The sequence below is a fragment of the Chiloscyllium plagiosum genome, unplaced genomic scaffold (assembly GCF_037043375.1).
Source record: "Chiloscyllium plagiosum isolate Xiang-an unplaced genomic scaffold, Cpla_swu_hap1 HiC_scaffold_6, whole genome shotgun sequence".
Lineage (NCBI taxonomy): Eukaryota > Metazoa > Chordata > Chondrichthyes > Orectolobiformes > Hemiscylliidae > Chiloscyllium > Chiloscyllium plagiosum.
Window position 1 is genome coordinate 89751579 of NW_028270144.1, and position 23359 is coordinate 89774937.

Consider the following 23359-nt stretch of genomic DNA (forward strand, 5'->3'; position numbering starts at 1 on the left):
GTGACAAAAATGTTAGCATGGAAACATGATGTGATGAAGCCCCAGGCAACTGGAAGCTCAGGATCATTTTTACAGACGGAACCAGATCTGCAAAGTGGTCACCTACTCTGTTTTGCCACCTCGATGTCGAGGAGACCATACTGAGCAGTGAATGTGCAATCACAGAAGGTGCAACACTGGCCCATTTATCTTCTCCCTCCTCACTATTGAAGGCTCCAGACATGCCTTTCAGCTGAAGCAGTGATTTATCTTCACTTCACTCAATCTAGTCTCTTGTGTTCACAGTGTGGCTCATAATTAATAAACTGCTACAGAAATAAAAAAAAGTGTCGATGGAGAGATTCCAAACAGCTTTTGAGAAACCAAAAGTCATTTTCGTCAACAAGCCAGTGTCTGTTGCAGCTACAAAACATTTACAGGGGCCATCAATGTTTGTTTGTTTGGGTTGAGGCTCTCCTAATCCAAAATAACGAGTGAGGCACTGAGAGATTGACCAGGTATTTCTCCTAAAAATTTGAACAAATTCCAGGAATCATGATCTAGTGTGGGCAAAGAATTTTAGTATTGTCTTTGACTATTAAAAACATTGAAATATGTGCCTGAAATGAATACTTTTATAGCACAGCAAACAACATTAAACTCCTTTTGAGCTTTGTAGAGAGATTAAAAATCCAAAATGCATGACTGTTTCTTTGGTGATTGTTCCTCTAATCATAACTATTAAAGATTACTTACACTGCAGGGAAAACTAAAGTTTAAAAAAAACACATTGGAATAACCTAATCAAAACTTAAACAGAGCGTATCTAACATGCTCAGGGAGGAAATGCAAGCAACTGTAGATGAATTTTTATGCATGTTCCTTTTAAGTTGTGTTCTTTCCCAGTCTTGATATGCAATGAGAGTAAACCTCATTCCATTCCAAGGGAATGCATGAGACAGAGACCTGTGTGTTTTGAAGAAATGATTTTTAAATATTTCACTCACCTGGATTTAGAATGGGAACTTGACAGACAATTATGTTTTTTTTTTAAAAAGTAACAGGCCAAGACACTACAAAACAGTTGCACATTTACATAAGGTTGGAATGAAGATGGACAATTTCTTCTTGAGGGAGCATGCAAGACCCCAGCTCCAGTTGTCACACTACCCTGAGACTTTCAAATGGCCTTGAGATCAGATGTTAAAATCCACTTACCAGTTCTGAAACAAGAACTGGAGCCCATATGAACTGATCAATCCTTTCTGAAATATATAAACAACAAATTATTTCAAGAGAACCCTTGTTATTGCAGGGGAGGAAGGAGTAAAAAGACAATTTTATGCTGAAACAGGCTTTTGAAGCAATTCTGTTTCTTTCTGCAGAGCTGCATTTATACCCTTTTCCCAGTTGTATGTTTTTTTTTGGCCCGGTCTCCCTTTTCTCACTGTCAGTATTGTGTCCAGTTTGTCAAGTGACCGCCATGCGACAAATTGACTGCGAACTGTGCTCTTTTTGAGATGTGGAAAACTATTCCTCTTACTCTGCAATTGGACGGTTATGTGTGCATATGACCTTATGGATGTGTGTGACCTTTCAAATGGTGTTGCTTTTGTTTTAGCTGCAGAGTAATAATTTCCAATAAACTTGCCTCTTTTAAACTTTGTGAAAACCCATATGAATAATTCTTTACAACTTGAGCATGGAAATAGTCACACATGAAGGAATTAGTAAAATAAGTTGTTCCTACATTTTTTTCCAAAAATGACCTGTCACGGTCATATGAACGGTGGCAGATTATGGGTCTCATTTCACCTCACCTGGTCTGAACACAGCTCTGGCAGTGCTTGATTGCTTAAAGTCAGGATGCTCGAGGCATTGGAGTGCATGAATCTCTGGTTGTCATGCTAGTGGAATTGCAGAGTTAGGGATGGGATTTCAATGTGGATGAGAATTTTGAATTGGAACTATTGATACACCTTGGAGTGAAAGCAGATCAGTGATCAGCAGGTCAGGTTTGTGTGTCAATGGAACTTTGTGTGAGTTAGCATATGAGGAGCAGTGTTTATGAATAAACTGATTTACAGATAATGGAAAGCCTTAAAGCAGTTGTGTCTCGATTTTAAAAACAAAACGTCTTGTATAAAAGTGTCATCAACAGGCTGGATGAGGTGAAGTATGGTGATTTATTGTAGAGTTATTTGGAGTCAGTCTTGGTGAAAGACAAGATAGGGGTCTGAAAGCTGCTTCATATTGGTGATGCTCTGAATAATTTTACGCCTGAAACAGAGCAATGAGTTGATGCCATCTGAGAGTTGCTGACTGGCATATTCGAAGATCCAGGACGACGTGCTGAGGGGTGCACCAAAGCTCGAGCAGCTACCGTCAAGGTGCAATAGGGAAGGACCACCACATGAGGTGTTTCAGCCAAAGTTAATTGGGGGTCTGTTCAATTATTGGACTCCCTGCGTCTCAAATATGTTCAGGTACAGTCTTGTACAAGTGAGAAAAACCTTTGGTTTGTTTGTGGGATGGAGTCACACTCCAATGTTTGCTGCTGCACAGAACTGAACTGCTTAAGAACTTATATAAACATTATTCATAAAAATATCTTTATTTTTTGAAATTAAAAGAGAGGGAATAGATTCTCTGTGGAGTATAGAGTTTCCTGCAGCCTAGGGTTAGGCCTATCTATCAGAGCAGGCAGCAGTGGTGGACATGGATGGAATGGTGAACACCAGGAAGAACATAAATTGAGGTCAATAAATCAAGGCACATCGTGTGCATGAGGCGACAACAGTCTCATCAGTGAACCGAGGCATCCTTTAGTTTGAAAAACAGTGTGGAAGCAAAAGTGATATTGCAAAAAAGCTATAAATCCTTTGGTAAGTATTTATTTTCTTTCCCTTTCTCTAAACTTAAGGACTGAATCTAAGCAATAGGAGATTAAATACTTGTCAAAAAATAATCAAGTATTCAGTGAGCTTCCTTACATTTAAATGATGTCGACAAAAGCATTTGGTTGCAAGTGAGTCTTTTTTTTTATATATCAGTAGCCAGGTTATTGGTAGGAGCAAAGCCTATTATCTAACAGATGCAGAGTGGCATGGCTGCTCCAACTCTTAGACTGCATATCCTATGTTGTTGTTGTAGGATGCTTTGCATGACCTGTCAAAGAGAAAACAATATCTGTTACAGCAAGTCTATCTGTAGGTTTTGGAATTTGATTAGCAGCTAGATTCACAGCAGTACATCCATGGGGTGAGAGCCTCTCAGCTGGTATATTTATAGATGTGGTCAAACCTCCCCCCAAGACCAGCTGGTCCGGAACAAACAGGCAGGTAGTGCATCTCACTGTCCAACTAATCTTTAGTTTAGAATACTGATTAAAGTGATGGTTCCCTGGTATCATCGTTGATTCAGCTGTACAAGAGGGCATAGAGAAAACCCAAAGAGCAATAGTCACAGGACAGCACTAGTACTGAAGTAGGGACTTGTTCTGATAGTTCAAGTAAAGCTCATCCTATCTTTGGACAATGTCTTAATGAACTAAATTAAGTAGAGCTGTAGAAAGGACTTTAAACTAATTAATGGAAATTTGGAAGGCTTGGGATAGCAGAAATGTAGGCTTACAAAAAAAGAGGATATGGCAGAATTACAGGACATTACATGCTTTGGATAATGATATTCAGTGGGACAGGGAGAGAATATGCAAACATTTTTAAAAAGTAGAAAAACCTTAAAGTCACCATAATCTTACCAAATCATTGAGCTGCACTCTCATATTAGAGAGAGACCACCAAAGGTGGGTCGGCCATGCTTCCAGCAAGGAGAGAGGTGTAGGAGAACCCATTATTGTAACCTTAACTGGTGCATGTGTTCACGTCACTCTGCATTGCAAACCAGCTAACTGAGCTCACCCTAACAGTAGCTTATCGTAGGACAGAAGAATAAGTCAACACTTAATGAGGGCATGTGAAAAAGGCACAACATTAATCATGGGTGACTTCAATTTGCTTGTAAGTTAGAATAGCCAGATTGGCAGAGGAAGCCATGAGGATGATTTTGAACCATATTTGGGACAGTTTCTGAGAGCAATATGTTGTGAATACAACCAGGGATCAGGCTCTTTTGGATCGGGTAAGGCAAAGGGAGGTGAGGTCTGCCTCCTAGTCAACACCACCTGGTACTCTGAAGTGGCGAGTTACTGCTGTCTTCGTCTAGAATATCTTAATGAAATGTTAGGCCTACTACATGCCACATGAGTTTACCTCTGCCATCCTGTCAGCAGTCTATATGCCACTGCAGGCTGAAGTGAAGAATGCTCTGGATGAAATTAACACTGCTACAATTGCACTAGAGACTAAATCCCCGAAGTCTTATTCGCTATGGCTGGCAACTTCAACCAGACCAATCTCAGAAAGGTGCTACAACATCGCATCAACATATCTGCTGCCCCACAAGGGGGCTGAACATCTTTGACCATTGCTGCACAACCATCAAAAATGCCTACTGCTCTATACCTTGTTTGCACTTTGGAAAATTAGATCACCACACTGTTTCTCCTCCCAGCTTACAAGCAGAAGTTGAAACATGAGGACCTAGCACAGAAAGTAGTACAGCGTTGATCTGTGCAGCAGAACTAGAGCACAGAAATTGGCTGTTCTGTTTTTGCTCTAGCTTGATTTGCAAGTGTGTCAAATCTCTCAAACGCAATTTCTGTATTTCACTGTTGTCCTTGATCAAAGTATGTATGTATGAGGTGTTTATGTATGTTTTCTTATCCTCAGGTTGGTTCACCAATCTAAGATGATGCCAGCAGCAGACTTCTAAATTTAAAAATAAAGAAAATGTTACTATTACACTGTTGTCCTAGAGATTTTATCAAAACATCTCAGTCATATTATTACACATACAAAGGTTAAGTATTGGTAGGGGAAAAAAACTGAATTAAAAGTCGTAATCATTTCTATGTATTTCATAGTAGGCCTGTTCATTATCTGAAGTGAGGCATAAGATGGAATGTAGGTTTGATTTTTTTTAAAAAAAGTAGAGGATTCTCTAAGTTGTGGTTACTTATAGGTTAATTGCAAACATGTTGCAATTGGTGGTCTTAAAGGTGAAGGAAATTGGTGGAGAATCCTCCTCCAACTTTAAATGCGTAGCTGCTTTTCCTTTTGCTGTATAGTTGGCTTGAATGGGTTTGCTGACCTTTCAGATGATGTCCTTCTGGTCCCAACAGCTTTGGCTGTAAACTTTTAAAAGCAATTGCAAATCATGTGACCTATTAAGAATTCCAAATTACCCTTAAGAAAAGGTGTGTTAGGCTAACATGTCCTGATTTATAGATTTTTACATGCCTCTGGTTTGGAAACATTGTGAGGTGTGAGCAACAGCCCTTGATGACAAGGTCGACTTTGTGTGGAATCAAGAAGCCTTAGCAAAATTGGAATCGATGGGAATCTGGGAGAAATCTTGCTGCTGGTTGGAGTCATACCGAACTCATAAGATGGTTGTAGCTATTGGAGGTCAGTCATCTCAGCTCTAGGACATATCTACAAGATGTCGTCGGCCCAACTATCTTCAGTTGCTTCACCAATGACCTTCCCTCCAATGTGCAGTCAAAAGTGAAGGGTATTTGCTGATGATTGCACAATGCTCCATACCATGCATGACTGTTCAGATTCTGAAGTAGTTCATGTTCAAAGAGCAGCAAGACCTAGACAATATCCAGGTTTGGGCTGACAGGTGGCAAGTAACATTTGTGCCAGACAAATGCCTGGGCATGGCCATCTCCAATGAGACACAATCTAACCATTGTCCCATGATATTCAATAGTGTTACCATTAAATCACCCATCCTCATCATCCTGGGGGTTACTATTGACCAGATATTGCACGAGACTTGCCATATGAAAAGATGTATAGGAGAGGCAAAGTTATAGTGATCATGGGAGATTTCAGTATGCAGATGGACTGGGAAAATCAGGTTGGTAGTAGATTGCAAGAAAAGGAATTTGTGGAATATCTACAAGATGGCTTTTTGAAGCAGCTTGTGGCGGAGCCCACTAGGGAACAGGCAGTTTTGGATTTAGTGTTGTTCAATGAGGTAGACATGAAACTGAAGCTTAAGGTGAAGGAACCCTTAGCAGGCAGTAATCATAATATGATTGAATTTACTCTGCAATTTGAAAGGGAGACGGTGGAATCAGAGGTAACGGTATTACAGCTGAATCAAGGTAACTACAGAGGCATGAGGGGGGATCTGGGTAGAATTGACTGGGAGAGGAGCCCAGCAGGAAAGGCAGTGGAACAGCAATGGCAGGTGTTTCTGGGAGTAATTCAGGAGACTTAGCAGAGATTCATCCTGAGGAAAAAGAAGCATGGTACAGGAAGGATGAGTCAGCCATTGCTGAATAGAGAAGTCAGGGATAGCATAAATGCAAAAGAGAAAGCATATAATGTGACGAAGGGCAGTGGGAAATCAGAGGATTGGGAAGCTTAGAAACACCAACAGAGGGCAACAACAAAAAGAAATGAGGAGGGTGAAGATTAAATATGAGGGTAAGCTAGCCAGTAATATAAAGGAAGGCTGTAAGAGTTTTTGTGGATATATAAAAGGCAAAAGAGAGGCAAAAGTGGGCATTGGGCTGCTGAAAAATGATGCTGAAGAGATAATAGTGGGGAACAGGGAAATGGCTGAGGAACTGCATAATTATTTTGTGTCCGTCTTCACGGTGGAAGACACAAGTAATATCCCAAAAAAATTCAAGAGAATGAGGGGGCAGAGCTGAGTATGGTGGCCATCACCAAGGAGAAGGTGCTAGAAAAACTGAATGGCCTGAAAATGGATCAATCACCTGGACCAGATGGACTGCGCCCCAGAGTTCTAAAGGAGATACCTGAAGCGATCACGGAAACATTAGTGGTCTTTCACAAATCATTAGAATCAGGGATGGTCCCAGAGGACTGGAAAAATCACTAATGTCCCTGTTTAAAAAGGGAGTAAGGCAAAAGAAGGAAAATTACCGCCCAGTTAGTCTAACCTCAGTCGTGGGTAAGATCCTGGAATCCATTGTGAAGGATGAGATTTCTCAGTACTTGGAAGTGCATGATTTAAAAAAAAGGCAAAATCAGCAGGGTTTCCTCAAGGAGAGGTCATGCCTGACAAATCTGCTCGAATTCTTTTGAGGAAGTATTGAGCATGGATTTCAAGAAGGCCTTTGACAAGGTGCCGCACAGGAGGCTACTCAATAAGATAAGGACTCATGGTGTTAGAGGCAAGGTGCTAGCATTGGTAGAAGATTGGCTGTCTGGCAGAAAACAGAGAGTGAGGTTAAAAGGGTCCTTCTCAGGATGGCAGCCAGTGACAAGTGGTATTTTGCAAGGCTCAGTGTTGGGGCCACAACTTTTCACTTTATACATTAACGATCTAGATGAAGGGACTGAGGGCATTCTGGCTAAGTTTGCAGATGATACAAAGAGAGGTGGAGGGACAGTTAGCATGGAGGAGGCAGGGAGGCTGCAGAAGGATTTGGACAGGTTAGGAGAGTGGGTAATGAAGAGGCAGATGATGTACAATGTGGAAAAGTGTGAGGTCTTGCACTTTGAAAGGAAGAATAGAGGCATGGATTATTTTCTAAATGGGGAGAAAATTCAGAAGTCTGAAGTGCAAAGAGACTTGGGAGTTCTAGTCCAGGATATTCTCAAGGCAAATTTGCAGGTTGCATCAGGAGTTAGGAAAGCAAATGCAATGATGGCATTTATTTCAGGAGGATTTGAATATAAAAGCAGGGATGTGCCTCCGAGGCTCGGTAAGGCTCTGGTCAGACCACGTTTGGAATATTGTGCACTTTGTGGCTCCATATCTCAGGAAGGATGCACTGGCCCAGGAGCATGTTCAGAGAAGATTCACGAGACTCTTCCCAGGAGTGAAAAGCTTAATGTGTGAGGAACATTTAAGGACTCTGGGTCTATACTCGATGGAGTTTAGAAGGGGGGAGGGGTGCGGGGCATGGGGATCTAATTGAAACATACAGAATACTGAATGCCCTGGATAGAATGGATGTTGGGAAGATGTTTCTCTGGGTAGGAGAGACTAGGACCTGAGGGCATAGCCTTAGAATAGGAGGAAGACCTTTTAGAACTGAGATGAGGAGAAACTTCTTCAGCCAGAGAGTGGTGAATCAATGGAATTCATTGCCAAAGAAGGCTGTGGAGGCCTGGACATTGAGTATATTTAAAACGGAGAAAGTTAGCTTCTTGATTATCAAAGGTTACAGGGAGGAAGTGCGAGAATGTGGTTGAGAAACTTATCGACCATGATTGAATAGTGGAGCAGACTCATTGGGCTGAATGGCCTGATTTCTGCTCCCATGTCTTATATTCGTAAGAACATGTCAGAATGAAATGACTCACCTGACTCTCCAAGCCTGTCTGTCATCTACAAGACACAAGTTAGGAATGTGATGGAATACTCCCTACTTACCTAGACGAGTGCATCTTCAACAACAACATCAGCACCTCCAAGTTATCTCTGAACCATTCACCGTCCTGACTTGGAAATATATTGTTTTCCTTCAGAGTTGCTGGGTCAAAGTCCTGGATTTTGCTCCGTACCAACATTGTGAGTCTACGTATATTAAATGGACTGTAGCAGTTCAAGATGGCAGCTCGCTATCATCTGACGGTAACTAGGGACAGGCAATAAATGCTGGTGCAGCCCACATTCCACAAATGAACTTTAAAAAAAGACCACTAATGTCTGTGTTTGAGATCAAGAACCATTATAATAAAACATAAACGTGAGACTCCTTTCATGTTCAATTTATTATCTATTGAGTTTCAATCATCTTCCTGTCTTACCATGAACAACCATCAATTGGTGGATTAGAGTTTGACAAGTGATTGGGATTAATTATATTTTAATGCACTTCATTGAATTCCCACTCTTGATTGAAGTTGATGTTTTGACAGACATGATGTGTGTCCATTTTAATAATTTGTGATACCTGAGATTAGATTCCCTACAGTGTGGACGCAGACCCTTCGGCCCAACAAGTCCACACCGACCCTCTGAAGAGCAACCCACCCAGAGCCATTCCCCTACATTTACTCCTGGCTAATGCGCCTAACACTACGGGCAATTTAGCATGGCCAATTCACCTAACCTGCACATCTTTGGACTGTGGGAGGAAACCGGAGGAAACCCATGTAGACACTGGGAAAATGTGCAAAATCCACACAGATAGTTGCCTAAGGCATGAATTGAACCCGGGTCCCTGGCACTGTGAGGCAGCAGTGCTAACCACTGAGCCACCGTGCTGCCCTGTCTTGACTGGGCAAGTTACAGGCAACATGGGCATGCAAGCTAAGTTTTTAAGAGTAGCTCAATTTCTAATTGCTTATGAGGTAGGATGTGGTATTTTATAGAGTCATTGATTTTGTTTTGTTAATGGTCATCCACAACAGAAATGACTATAACTACAATTTTGAAGTCTCCAAAACCAAAGCAATTCAGTTAGATTATCATTTGGTAGGACAGGAATTGAGTGTGGTGCACTTGGGTGTACTGGATGCCTTACATTAATACACAGGGCCCTGTTCTTTGCAGAACATGTGAATATGTTCATATTCTGCACCTGTTACAGATCAAATCAATAGATGACATACATTCACTGGTTCATTTCTGAGGGCAATGCCTTGACCATCTGGAGTCAACCTGACTAGTTCAAAATGTCACTCATCATTAATTGGTTCATTCTTGTTAGCAATGCCTCTACTAATCAGAGTCCATCTACCAATAAGTCATCACTTTCCTCTCACAGTATAAGTGCTTTTCCCCTTGAAATGGTATTATTCTAAATTGCCTGGAGGAATTGCAAGATGAAAAGCTGAGACAAAATTGTTTTTATTCAGCATTGTTTCAATTGGAGTACATTTTTGAGTGTTTTAGGTAATCTTGACTGAAAGAAGAAGCAAAGAAACCACACTTGTGAAAATTTTCAAGCTTATAATAATGTATGTTAGAGCAGAGCTTTGAGTTACATAATTAACTAGTACAGTTGTTCTGTGAATTTAAGTGAAAGAGCAATGGAAAACAGGTTATTAATTCATTTATGTAGCAATAACTTAAATGGCTGTGGGGAACAGTAAATTAACAATATGTGGACTAGAAGGTGTATCTACAAATCAAAAGATTGATGCAGAAACAAATCATTTGGGAACAGTAACGAATTGAAAAGTAGTTCAGCAGATGTAAATAACAGATTAAAGGGCACACCACAGATCAAATGGATCAAGTGGATCCAAATTAATAAATTGCCAGAGGTGGGTGCCAGTTACTTAATACGTTGAAACAGGAGAGAAAATCTAAGATGTCATCAAATTATGAACATAGTTGGTACCTTTAAATTAACACTGCAATCTGCTTTTTCTGTTGTTGTTTTCTGCTCTCCTGCCAACAAATTGACATTCACTAGTTTTATGGGAGCTTGCATTTCCACATATGAGCATTTTTCATTTGCTAGTTTTAAAGTTAAGTGTAGAGTAAATCTAGAAGGCTCTTTAAATTAACAAGCCTTTTGTTTGATACATTTCAGCATTAAATATATCTGTAGTTCAAGTACTTGTACAAGTAAGGTACTTCTTAACCTATAATGGCGTCACTAATTGCAGTATTGAAGATGTGTTAATCATCCATGGTATTGGCAGGGAAAATTAAAGGTAAAGGTATTGAGGAGTCAATAGACCTCAGCCAAAAATGAGGCAGTTTGGAAATGAGCATCACCTTCGTCGACCAGCACAAGGGGGAGAGGAAGGAAATTAGATTCTGTTCGCAGAGCTGGGAATTTGTGTTGCAGACGTTTCGTCCCCTGTCTAGGTGACATCCTCAGTGCTTGGGAGCCTCCTGTGAAGCGCTTCTGTGATCTTTCCTCTGGCACTTGTAGTGGTTTGAATCTGCCGCTTCCGGTTGTCAGTTCCAGAGAACAGCCAGGGAATTCCTAGAGGCATGGCACTCATCCACAGATTCAATCAATAAGCACATCGATCTGGACCCAATATACCAACCACTGCAATGGACAGCTGGAACTGACAACCGGAAGCGGCAGATTCAAACCACTATAAATGCTGGAGGAAAGATCACAGAAGCGCTTCACAGGAGGCTCCCAAGCACTGAGGATGTCACCTAGACAGGGGACGAAACGTCTGCAACACAAATTCCCAGCTCGGCGAACAGAACCACAACAACGAGCACCCAAGCTACAAATCTTCTCTCAAACTTTGAAGGAAATTAGAAATTGGCGACCAATTTCACTGCTGAATGCAGACTACAAAATCCAGCCAACAGATCACGTCTGCACTTGGATTGGTGGTTCACTCTGACCAAACCTGTGCTGTACCGGGCAGGACAATCTCTGAGAGCACCACGCTCCTCAGGGATATGATCACCAATGTGTAGGACAGAGGGGTGGATGCCTGCCTCATCAGCCTGGATCAGGAGAAGGCCTTTGAAAGCATACCACACATGTGGGATGTGCTCTCCAAAATGGGCTTTGGCAATTGGATCTGACTGCTCTACAGCAACATCAATAGAGAGAAAGTGAGGACTGCAGATGCTGGAGATTAGAGTTGAAAAGTGTGGTACTGGAAAAGCACAGCAGGTTAGGCAGCATCCGAGGAGCAGGAGAGTCAACGTTTCTGGCATAAGCCCTTTATCAGGAATGTAGGGTGGAAATGAAGAAGAGAGGTAAATAGGAGAGTGTGGGTGGGGCTGCGGGAGAAGGTAGCTGGGAAGGCAATAGGTGGATACAGGTGGGGGGTTGGTTGGGGTGATAGGCTAGTGGGAAGGAAGCTGGACAGGTCAAGAGGGCAGTGCCGAGTTTGAGGGTTGGATCTGGGATGAGGTGGTGGGGAGGGAAGACTTTGGAAACTAGTGAAGTCAATGTTGATGCCATGTGGTTGGAGGGTTCCAAGACGGAAGATGATGTGTTCTTCCTTCAGTTGTTGGGTGGCTTTGATTTGGCGGTGGAGTTGGCCTCGGACTTGCATGTCCTTGGTAGAGTGGGAGGGGGAGTTCAGGTGTTTGGCCACAGGGTCTTGGGATTGTTAGATGTGTGTTTCCCAGAGATGTTCCCTGAAATGCTCTGCAAGTTGGCCTCCTGTCTCCCCAATGTAGATGAGACCCCCTCGAGAGCAACGGACGCAGTAGATGAGATGGATGGATGTGCAGGAAAATCTCTACCGGATGTGAAAATATTCTTTGAGGACTTGGACGGAAGTCGGGGAGAGGTGTGGATGCAGATTTTACAGCTCTTGTGATAGCAAGGGAAGGTACTGGGTGTGGATGGTGGGTTGGTGGGGGGCATGGACCTAACAAAGGAGTCACGGAGGGAATGGTCTGTGCAGAAGGTAGATGGGGTGGGGATGGCAATATGTCTCTGAAGGTGGGGTCTGATTGCAGGTGGTGGAGATGGCAGAGGATATTGCGCTGTATTTGAATATTCGTGGGGTGAAATGGGAGGGCAGGAGGTGGGGACAATCCTTGTTCTACTTGGAGGGATTAGGTTCAAGGGTGGAAGTGTAGGAGATGTGCTGGAGGGCGTTGTTGATCATGTGGGAGGAGAAATTGCAGTCTTGGAAACCCACTCCTCCAGCCGCACCAAGGATAGAACCCGCCTGATCCTTCCATCCCTCCAACATCCAGATGCACCGTTAGTATCCTGCACCATTTGCGCCACCTACACCTATCTGCGTTCCTCAAAGAACACTTCACTTCAATTCCCCCTCCCATTCCACTAAGGACATGTAAGTCCTGGGCTGCCTCCACTGTCAAATCCAATCCAACCAATGACTGGAAGAAGAACCTCATCTTCCGCCTTGGGATCCTCCATCCACATGGCATCAACATAGATTTCGCTAGTTTCCAAACCTCAATCAATGGATGGGAATCAGAAAGCTTCATGATCAGATCTGGAGACAGGTGGGGCTGCCCACCTTGTTTGTGTGTTACATAGAGGCTTTTGCTGTGTCTCTCAGGAACAATGTGAGCCTGAGAGGGGTGACCACTCCAGGCAGTGGAGAAATGCAGGTCAAACCCTCCCTGTACATGGATGACATCACCATCTTTAGCTCGAATGGACTGTTATTAAGCAGACTCATGAGCATCTGCGACTAGTTCGAACTGGCGTTGGGAGCAGAGGTAAATCAAGGCAAGAGCAAAGTCATGTTCTTTGCGAACTGGATTGGCCGATCCTTTATTCCCTTCACTGTCAGGACAGGTTACCTGAAAGTCCTGGGAATATGGATTGGAAGGATGGGATGTGTGCAAAATCTTGGTAGGAGTGCATCACCAAGGTGAGGTAGAAACTAGGTTTTTGGGAATATGGCTCCTTCTACATTGTGGGTAAAAACCTGTTCATCAGGCATGAGGTATTCTCTTTGTTGTTGTATGTTGTGTAGGTCTAGCCAATTCCCCAAACCTGTGCCTTTGCAGTCACCCAAACCATCTTTCCCATCATATAGAGGTCTAAGATGCATCGTGTCCGCCGGGATCCCTTGGACAAAACTCTGGATAAAGGGGCAAGGAGGTACCCAACACTGCCCTCCATCCTGATGGCCACCTTTGGCTGCCACATCAAGCTGTGCATAGACACTTGGTATGCAAACACAGTGTCACTACGTACTGAGTTTCCACGTGTCCCCAATACTGCAAAGGATGGGTTTGGCCTTGTGGCTGAGGAACATGTCAAGTAGTTGGACTGCTCCGTATCAACTGTCCTTTGTGGAGATTCTTCAAATTTCCAGTAGAGTTCTGAAATATTTTGAACATTAGACCGAGCCTGAATAGTTCAATTTTAATCTGATTTCCTTTCCTTTACAGGAAAGGCCTTATGTGTCCGTGCTTTTGTATGTTGAGAAGAAAGAGCACGTTTGTTACAAATTTGCTTTGTAAATTTCAGTTGGCTAATGAAACAAAGGTACAGTCTTTGATCAGCTTATTTAATTTCCAAGGTTTATTAAAAAAATGCAGAATTTTGAAGCAATGAGAGATCTGATTATTGTATGTGTTTTGTTAACAGAATTATTACTGACACCAGTGAGGCAGAGGGGGGAGGGAGACAAACAGTGTCTGTTGTCATACCAATTTGGGTTCATTCACAAAAATTCAATTTTGAAAGCTGACAACTTGTAAACGCCGCCTGTCTCTCTGTTGCTGTTTGAAAATGGAAACTTAATAATTAACATCTTTAAATGTAGATATCCTGTGAGTAATTTCAGTTTAAGAAAAAGTTGCATTTTGAAAGCAAAATATAAAGATTAAATTTTCATCGATTTTCCTGCTCTTTGGATGCTGTCTAACCTGCTGTGCTCTTCCAGCACCACACTCTCGACCCTCATCTCCAGCATCTGCACCCTCATCTCCAGCATCTGCACACTAGAGTGAAAAGTGTACACTGTTGCCATTTCTGGCAACATTTTCGATACACAATCTTGGGTACAAAGTAGAAACATAAAGAAACAAAATAAAAGTTAACTATTATAGTCCTTCTTAATACTAAGTAGAAAAATAAAGATATAAAGTTTCATAAATTTATAAGCTTGGCCACCTTCAGAGAATCATGCATGTGAACCTTGCAGTCCCTCTGAGAATGTGTACAGGGTATAAGCAGGCAGGGAAAGCGTTAATTCTGAGTTTTGTGAAACAAGAGGTTCAGCTGAACATGACTCAGGTCAGAAAAGAACTTACAGTTAACAGTGGGGTGCTGCATGGGTTATGGGTCATGGGTTAACAAGGTGGAAAAGCATTCATTATGTGGAGCCATTTAACAAGGTGAGGTAGCATTCAGTATGTAACATCAGTTAACAAGGTGAAAAGTATTCATTATGTGAAGCCAGTTCGTCATTGTGTAACAGCAGGTAGCTTAATCTTTAATATTGACACTTGTTGATTGTAACGATCACCCAATCAGTATGTATGTTGCCTTATCTGGATGTTCCTTCCTGTAAAATGACTATGTAGTTCACTGAGAAACTGCTCGTCCAGAGAAGACCGTGAGCTCATGTCTCTGTGCACATGGGCAATCGTTCTCTCTCTCTTTCTCTCCAGGGCCCGGAATAAAGATGAAGGAGGTGAAACTATACTGTGTCTCTGAGCATTTTGCTTCGACTGTGGGGGCGGGGGGGGGAGCGGGATGACAACATTGGTGTCAACGGCAGGATCCAAACGGCTAGTTACAATTGGACGATGTCAGCGGCTGCCTGGAACATCGGTGTCCAGATAACAGGCCCACAAGGTAAGATTTTAAACCTTGGTCCCTCTCGATATTCCTGGGTGCCGGAGATGGTCCCATCGTTCGATCGTTGTCTATTCTATGGATTCCTCGAACATTAATTAGTTCAATCGAGAGACACAGTTTCGCAAGCGTGCTGGCAGGCTGAGGTTCGAGTTCTCTGCACTGCATTGCGGGGTGGAATGTGAGATTGAGGTTAGAGTCCTCTGCACGGTACTGAGGTTCGACCCCCTGGGGTGTGGGTGTGTGATTGAGGTTAGAGTCCTTTGCATGGTACTGAGGTTTGAGTTCCCTGGGGTGGGGGTGTGTGGTTGAGGTTTGAGTTCTCTATGTAGTACTGGGGTTCGAGTCCCCTGGGGTGGGTTTGGTTGAGGTTAGAGTCCTCTGTGCGGCATTGCGGGGAGGGGTTGTGATTGAGATTAGAGTCCTCTGCGCAGTACTGGGGTTAAAGACCCCTGGCGTGGTTTTGGTTGAAGTTTGAGACCATTGTGTAGTACTAGGGTGGGTTTGTGTTGAGGTCGGAGTCCCCTGCACTGTGCTGAACTTCGAGCTCTGTGTTTAAGTGGGGTTCAAGCTCTCTATGTTTCATGGGGATTCGAGTTTTCTACGTTTAAGCAAGGTTCGAGCTCTCTGTGTTTAAGTGGAATTCGAGCCCTTGTGAAGAGTAAAGTGAGAAAGGGGTTAAATTTGAGGCTCTGTGTCTTTGTTCTGGGGGAAGAAAGTGGCTTGGATTGCAGTGCCATGTAGTCCGCTGCGAGGCTTTCTCTTTTTAGAAGTGTAGTTCCAGTGAGAGGATGCAAATAAAACGAAAACGCTGAAATAAAGGTTGTACTAATACTTGGGTTGAAATAAAGAAAGTTTTCATGTAGATTGTGCCATGTTGAAAGTGTTTAATGTTTAAAAAGTTTGGTTTGTTAAAAGGATTTTCTGAACCAGTATTTTAAGTAACTATTTGAATCAGGATCTCAATTCAGTGTGTTTTGTGAGTGTGTAGTGGGGAAGATTTTGTTTTTACCTTGATATTGTACAACATGATCCCCTTTTTAAAATTATCAAATATGTAATCTTAAAACAAATTGGTTGAGTGCCTTGAGCCTCTGATGTGTTTGAAATTCTACAATGCCTGTTTAAAAAGGAACAGTTGGTCAGTGGTCATGCTTTAACTAGAGTATTGTATTATAAGATCTTTGCTGTGTTTTTAATGCAGAGTGTTCACAAAAAGAAGAGTGCATTTTTAGTTTGATGTTTTAAGATTTTCTAGAGAATATTTGAAATTGAGGCTTAGCTGTTTAAATTCTGTTAATTATTATTAAGACTTCATTAGCCCCCTTCAAAAGAATGTTATGATTTGGAGATGCCGGTGTTGGACTAGGGTGTACAAAGTTAAAAATCACACAACACCAGGTTATAGTCCAACAGGTTTAGTTGGAAGCACACTAGCTTTCGGAGCGACGCTCCTTCTTCTGGTGATTGTGACAATCACCTGATGAAGGAGCGTCACTCCGAAAGCTAGTGTGCTTCCAACTAAACCTGTTGGACTATAACCTGGTGTTGTGTGATTTTTATCAAAGAATGTTGATTTCTACCAAAATTGCCACCATAATTCTGACTTTGTTTATTTGGGAAATTTCATTTGGAGAAAATATTGTAAAAATATTCAGCATTTGTTTCCCATGAATATTTGAGATTTAAATCTGATCTGAAACTGCCTGTTCAATTGCTAAAGCACAGGAAGCATTTTGTTGTTTTCTTGCTGTTTCAGACTTTTGAAATACTGTTCCTGACAGCTTTCACATTAGCCAAGTATCAATTTGTTAAAGGAAAATAAATCTTGAATAACCTGAATGGGGTCTCCAGAGGGTTTGAATTTTAGGGCCATTGATCATCCTGCCCAAACAATTCAGTCAATTATAAACAACAATTTAGAAGTTTATGGATTGTATAAAACTTGATAATGTCATAAATAGTGACCAGAGTAACAGACTTCAAGATGACGGAGAATGTTGAAATAGGGAGGCATGATTTAGTGTAGTTAAATATGTGACTGTCTTCAAACTAATAACCCCCTTGGTAAGGAAGGAATGAGAGAGGAAATGCAAAGATACTTTCAGCAGCTAACGTCGTCTCTAGAGTTTCTCCATTCACAGGTTAAACACGCCTTTGAACCACCGCCCATCCCTCCTCAACCTGATCCAACGGATTCAATCAGTGCCCCAGTCATGAGCATGAAAAGTGAAACGTTAACAACAGTAAAGAGGATGTCGGTACGTTTTCTGTCAGTGATCTTCTGACGGACGTTAAACCACTTGAGTTTTACCTTGTCTTTCGGTCATTTAAGCGATATGAAGGTTCACTGATCAAGCTAACATCGCAACAGCAGTTGGCATGTGTTACATTTAACAGCAGAGCAGAAGCAGCAAGGGATGCTGCAGTCACCTAGCCTGCAGTTACAGCTGCTGCTCTGCTCACTCAGATGTGCTGGTGTCCTCCATCTGAAGCATCTCTGGAAGGATGGAAGTCTCGTCAGTTTTGTGTAGCATTTAACTGCCCTGATCCAAGAATTCAGATTTCTCTGTGGAGTGGTGTGCAAGGACAGACTGGATTTTGTTTTCAGGTTGGTCTTTACTGAAGGAGATGCCTGGAGAACTGGCTCGTTTCAGCTCGACTTGCAGGGGATGGAGTGGTCACTAAGGATTGTGGATTTAAGAACTTTACTGGTGATTTTTTTTCCACATGGGAGGATTCTTCAAACTTGAAACTTTATTGCTGGAACAGCACAGCAGGTCAGGCAGCATCCAGGGATTCTTCAAACTCCAATTACTGTAACGGACTAGTTTTTTTTTGTTGCTATAATCATTTTATGCTGTGTGTCAATTACTTCTTAAATATTGGCTGTCAGAGTCTTATGAAAGCTGGTAGTGCTATCTTGGTGGTTATCATGAAATGATAAAAGGAGGGAATGAGAATGTATATAATGTATAAGCAGACAGCGAAAGAATTAATTCTGAGTTTATGAAATGTGGTTCAGCTGAGCATGACTCAGATCAGATAAGCACTTAGTTAACAATGGGGTGCTGCAGGCAAGGGTCATGGGTTAACAAGGTGGAAAAGCAGTCATTATGTCGAGTCATTTAACAAGATGAGGTAGCATTCAGTATGTAACGTCAGTTAACCAAGTGAGAAATATTCATTATGTGAAGCCAGTTATTCATTGTGTAATAGCAGATAGCTTAATCTTTACTATTGACTCTTGCCGATTGATTGGGTGACCGTTACAATATGTAGTTGCCTTATCTGGATGTTCCTCCCTGTAAAATGACTATATAGTTCATTGAGAAACTGCTCTTCCAGAGAAGACCATGAACTCATGTCTCTGTGCACAGGGACAATGGTTCTCTCTCCCTCCAAGGCTTGGAATAAAGATGGAGGTAAACCTATACTGTGTCTCTGAGCATTTCTCTTCGATTGGGGGGGAGAGAGAGCAGGACGTCACCTTTGCTCATGTACACCCATCAAAATTGTACCATTTCAGTCTGTATTGTCTCTCATTTTCTTCTACCAAAGTGCATTACCTCACATTTCTCTGTATTGAACTTCACCTGCCCATTTAGCCAACTTGTCATTGTCCCTCTGAAATTACTCAGTATCATCTAACATTTCACTATTCTGTCTAATTTAGTATCATCTGCAAATTTACAGATTTTGCCTTTAACACCCATCGCCAAATTGTTTATATAAATCCGAAAAAGTAAGAGTTCCAACACTGACTCTGGAGAACACCATTTTTAACTCTCTTTAACGTTAGAAATTGCCATCTACCTATCCTCTGTTTTCTGTCTTTTAGCTAACTTCTAATTCATGTTTTGCCAAGGACCCATCAATACCAGACATTTGTAATTTGCTAACCATCCTGTTACAAGGCATTGTTTCAGATGCTTCCTGGAAGTCCAAATATACAACATCCACAGCACTACTGTCATTGACTGCTTGTGTCACCTCATCAAATAGTTCAATTAAATTTGTCAAACATGACTTGTCCTTGACAAAGCCATGGTGACTGTCTAGTATTAACTTATTTTTCTCTAAGTGTATAGAGTACAATCTCAATTATCCGGACGTCAATTATCCAAATTTTGGATTATCTGAACAAAGTCTCAAGGTCCTGGAAAAATGGCATTAGGCAACTCAGCACTGAGTTATCAGTTAAACATCATTATAGTATGCATTGCCGGATAACTGAAGCACGTTCGATAACTGGCACTCAAATTACTGCTGGTTTACGATCAGATCAGTTATCTGAATGAGCATTTATATAAACAAAATACTCCCTGCCCGTCTCATTCAAATAATCGAGGTTATACTGTATTTACCTTATTCTGCATTATGACCTCTGTCAGTTCTCCCGCTATTGATATGAAGCTGATAAGTCTGTAGTTTCTGGAGTTTTTCTTTGTCCCTTTCTCAAACAGTGGTGTCACATTTGCAATTCTTTAGCCCCGTGGGACTAATCCTGTGTTCAGAGAGGCCTGGAAAATTTGTCATCCATATTTTGAAAGTTACATATTGGTTTTATCATTTAAATGTTTGAATAATTGCTTTGGATTCTGCTAATTGTTGGTTTTGTAAAGGAACTATTTAAGTTTGCAGCAAATATTTTATATAATGGCCATAGTTTCTCGGTGGCTAACACGAGCATTTTTGCTGCAGTCATAGAATGGGTAAGCTCTGAGTTTGACCTTTTTTTCCTATTTATTGTTACTTAATGCAAATATCTTTTTAAGTACTGTATTTGTAGCTGACTAATTATACAGATTACAGAAATAATTAATTTGGAAGAGGATTATTCATCTTGTTTGACACTGTTTTACTTGCGAGCTGATAATTTCCCCTTTGTTAATTTCTAATTTGTAAAAAATTTTGTTGATACGAGGAAATGCACTAAATAGGATGGGGAAGGAATGACGAAATAAGATGGTATTGAAGTTCTTCTGCAAAAATACTGTAAATGTACACAAAGATAACTCATTCGCACATTTGAACAATTAACATACTTGATAAATCCATCATTTTACCTAGTATAAATTTAACTTCTTGTTTTAGTCATAACAGCTTTCAGTTTAATTCTTAGTGTTCAATTTAATACAATTACTGTTAAATATTTTGCAATGCAGTTCAGGATAGAATTAGTGGAATACCGCATTGTCAAAAACCCAACCAAACTGTGAATTTTTCCATTGCCCACGTTAGTAGGAAGCAGTTCAGGTTCCAAACATCCATGTCTCTTTTATATTTAAATCTTTCCATCCCATCCATATTATGTCATTCCTAGCACAAATGTAGAAAGAAATTGTGGCATGAAGATTTGCTTTCTTGTATCAGCACTAAACACATTTGACTGGTTAATAGTGGTGTGGTTGTTGTGTAAGCTGTTTGGTTGTGGTGTGGGCTTCTAAATAAAGGAAATATACTCTGAAATTTCAATTAGAAAAACAATCTTCCCTGTAACAATTAAGCAGTACAGAGATCAGTGTTAACTGCATGAAATTTTAAAATTTAATTTTGGTGAGTTTGAAGAAGTAATGATTTGGAGATGCCGGTGTTGGACTAGGCTGTATAAAGTTAAAAATTGCACATTTAGTTGGAAGCACTAGCTTTTGGAGCGCTGCTCCACAACCACCTGATGAAGGAGCAGCGCTCCAAAAGCTAGTGCTTTCAGTTAAACCTGTTAGACTATAACCTGGTCTTGTGTGATTTTTAACTTTGAAGAAGTAAGATTTTCCTCCGTTTTTGGTGGAGTGGTGGTGTTGTGTGACTCCAGAGCTTTCCTTGGTTATGTGAATCAGATAAAATTCTGGATTATCTTGAATTTTCCCATGTCTGTAGTCCCAGTACAACTGTTTCAATGTTACTTTGAATTACTCCGTCATATCAGTCATTTGCTCCATCTTAAACATTGAAGAAAGTTTGAACATACAAATAGAAGCAGAAAAAGGGGGAGCAGATTCAAACCCTGAAGCCTGCTCCACCTTTCACAAAATCATGGCTGATCTTTTTTGTGCTTTGACTTCAACATTCTCATCTACCCCTTAAATATAATATTTTGATTCCTTTGCCTAAGAATTGGTCTACCTGTGTCTTAAAAATATTGCATGACTCTGCCACCTAAAGCAGAGTGTTTTCCAGTCTCTCAACTCTGAGAAACAAGATTTCTTCTTTTCTCTGTCCCAAAGAGCAACGCAATTTTTAAACAGTACCTCCTAGTTCTGGACTCACCCACGAGGAAGTCTTTTCCACATCAATCTTTCAAGATCATTGAGGATCGTGTATACTTGAAACAAGTCACCTACTACTCTTCTAATCTCCAGTAGAAACAAGTCTACCTGTCCAACATATCCTCATAAGACAGCTCACTCGCTCCAGGTATCTAGTAAATCACCAAAGTATTTATACCCTACTATAAATAATGGGACCTAAACTAAATGCAGTAGCCAAAATGTGGCCTTGCTAATACCCTGTATGTAGAACTAAAGCATAATATACTTTTAGATTCAATTCTTGCATTTATAATAATTTTCCATTTGCCTTCTTTGTCACTTGCTATACCTGCATGCCAGGTTTGTGACTCGTGCATCTCTTAATTCTGCAGTAGTTTCCCATTTAGGTAATACTCTAGCATCACAGAATCCCTATACTGACCCTCCAAAGAGCATCTCACCCAAACCCAGCACCCCCAAAATACCTCCATAAATCTGCATTTACCTATTTAGAATGGCCAATCCACCTAACTTGCACATGTTTGGAATGTGGGAGGAAACCAGCGCACCCAGTAGAAATGCATACAGATACAAGTAGAACGTGCAAAATCTGCTTTTACATTCTTCATGCCAAAGTGAACTTCATATTTTCCTATGTTAAATCTTCATTTACCAGATTTTTGCTCTCTTTCTAATATCTAATGTTTGTCTGAAAACTCCTCTTGTCTGCAAAATATAATACTACTCTCTTTGTTGTCTGTGAATTTCATGACCAGGCCTCTGTTTCTGTAATCTAACTGATTGATTGAGGTAAGTTATAAAATGCTGAGGTCGCATCACAGACCCCCATGGGATCTTACCAGTTACATTCTGCCAATTAGAGACCCATTCATACATGCTTTATTTTATGTTAGTCAGCTAGCCTTTTATCTATGCTCATACATTACTCCTCAACATCATGAGTTTTATGTTCTGCAATAAACTTTTATGTGGCACCTTATCAAATGTTGTCTTAAAATCCAAGTACAACAGGTTTACAGGCTCCTCTTTATCTACTCCTTCAAAGAAGTCTAGTTCAACATATTTCCCTTACACAAAATCATGCTGACTTTTCTTAATCTTCTGATGGAGACTTTCTGGAATTTAGAGAATTTTGTAAAATTGCCACCAATGCTATTGCCACATTATCCACCTCTTCTAGGAACCTAGCACAAAGTCCATGTGGACCTGGGGACTTGTCATCCTTAGCTCTCCTGGAGTTTGCTTAATATCACCTCCCTTCTGCACTAAAAAAAAGGAACAGCAAAATTCAATGTCTCTGAGCAAAACTTGCATATCCACAATTTTAACTATTTTTAACCTTTCAAATGAGCTCTGTACTCAGGAATTTCATCATTCATGGGAGTTCTCAGAAACAGAACCCTCGCAGATATGGAGGAATGACTAGTTTCTCTATCCTTTCTCTTCCTAATTTACAGATATAACTGGAATTTTGTTTTGCATGCTTCATGGTGAAGACTAAAGGGCAGCATGGTAGTTCTGTGGTTAGCAGTACTGCTTCACAGTGCCAGGGACCTAGGTTCGATTCCAGCCCTGAGCGACTATTTGTGTGGAGTTTGCATGTTCTCCCTATGTCTGTGTGGGTTTCCACCAACAGTCCAAGGATGTGCTAGATCCACAGGTTAAGTGGATTCACCATGCTAAATTGTCCCGTAGTGTCCAGGGATGTGCAGGTTAGGTGGATTAGGTGCTGGTTACGGGGATAAGACCGCAGTCCGGGTGAGATGCTCTTTAGAGGGTTGGTGCATGGGCAGAATGGCATCTTTCCACATTG

At 41.2% G+C, this 23359-nt stretch overlaps 1 protein-coding gene across 6 annotated transcripts in view; it reads left to right on the forward strand.

Moving 5' to 3' along the window:
- cdk8 (cyclin dependent kinase 8) overlaps positions 1–23359 on the forward strand; it is a 148810-nt gene that overhangs the window by 39104 nt on the left and 86347 nt on the right. Inside the window, exon 1 of one of the 6 annotated variants that reach the window (XM_087988190.1) lies at positions 17169–17535. The exons of 4 other annotated variants lie outside the window; for them this stretch is intronic. The gene's annotated coding sequence lies outside the window, so the exon portion shown is untranslated. Of the gene's footprint in view, positions 1–17168; positions 17536–19778; positions 19990–23359 lie in introns of those variants that run through there. One more of the 6 variants, XM_087988191.1, reaches the window with a different exon arrangement.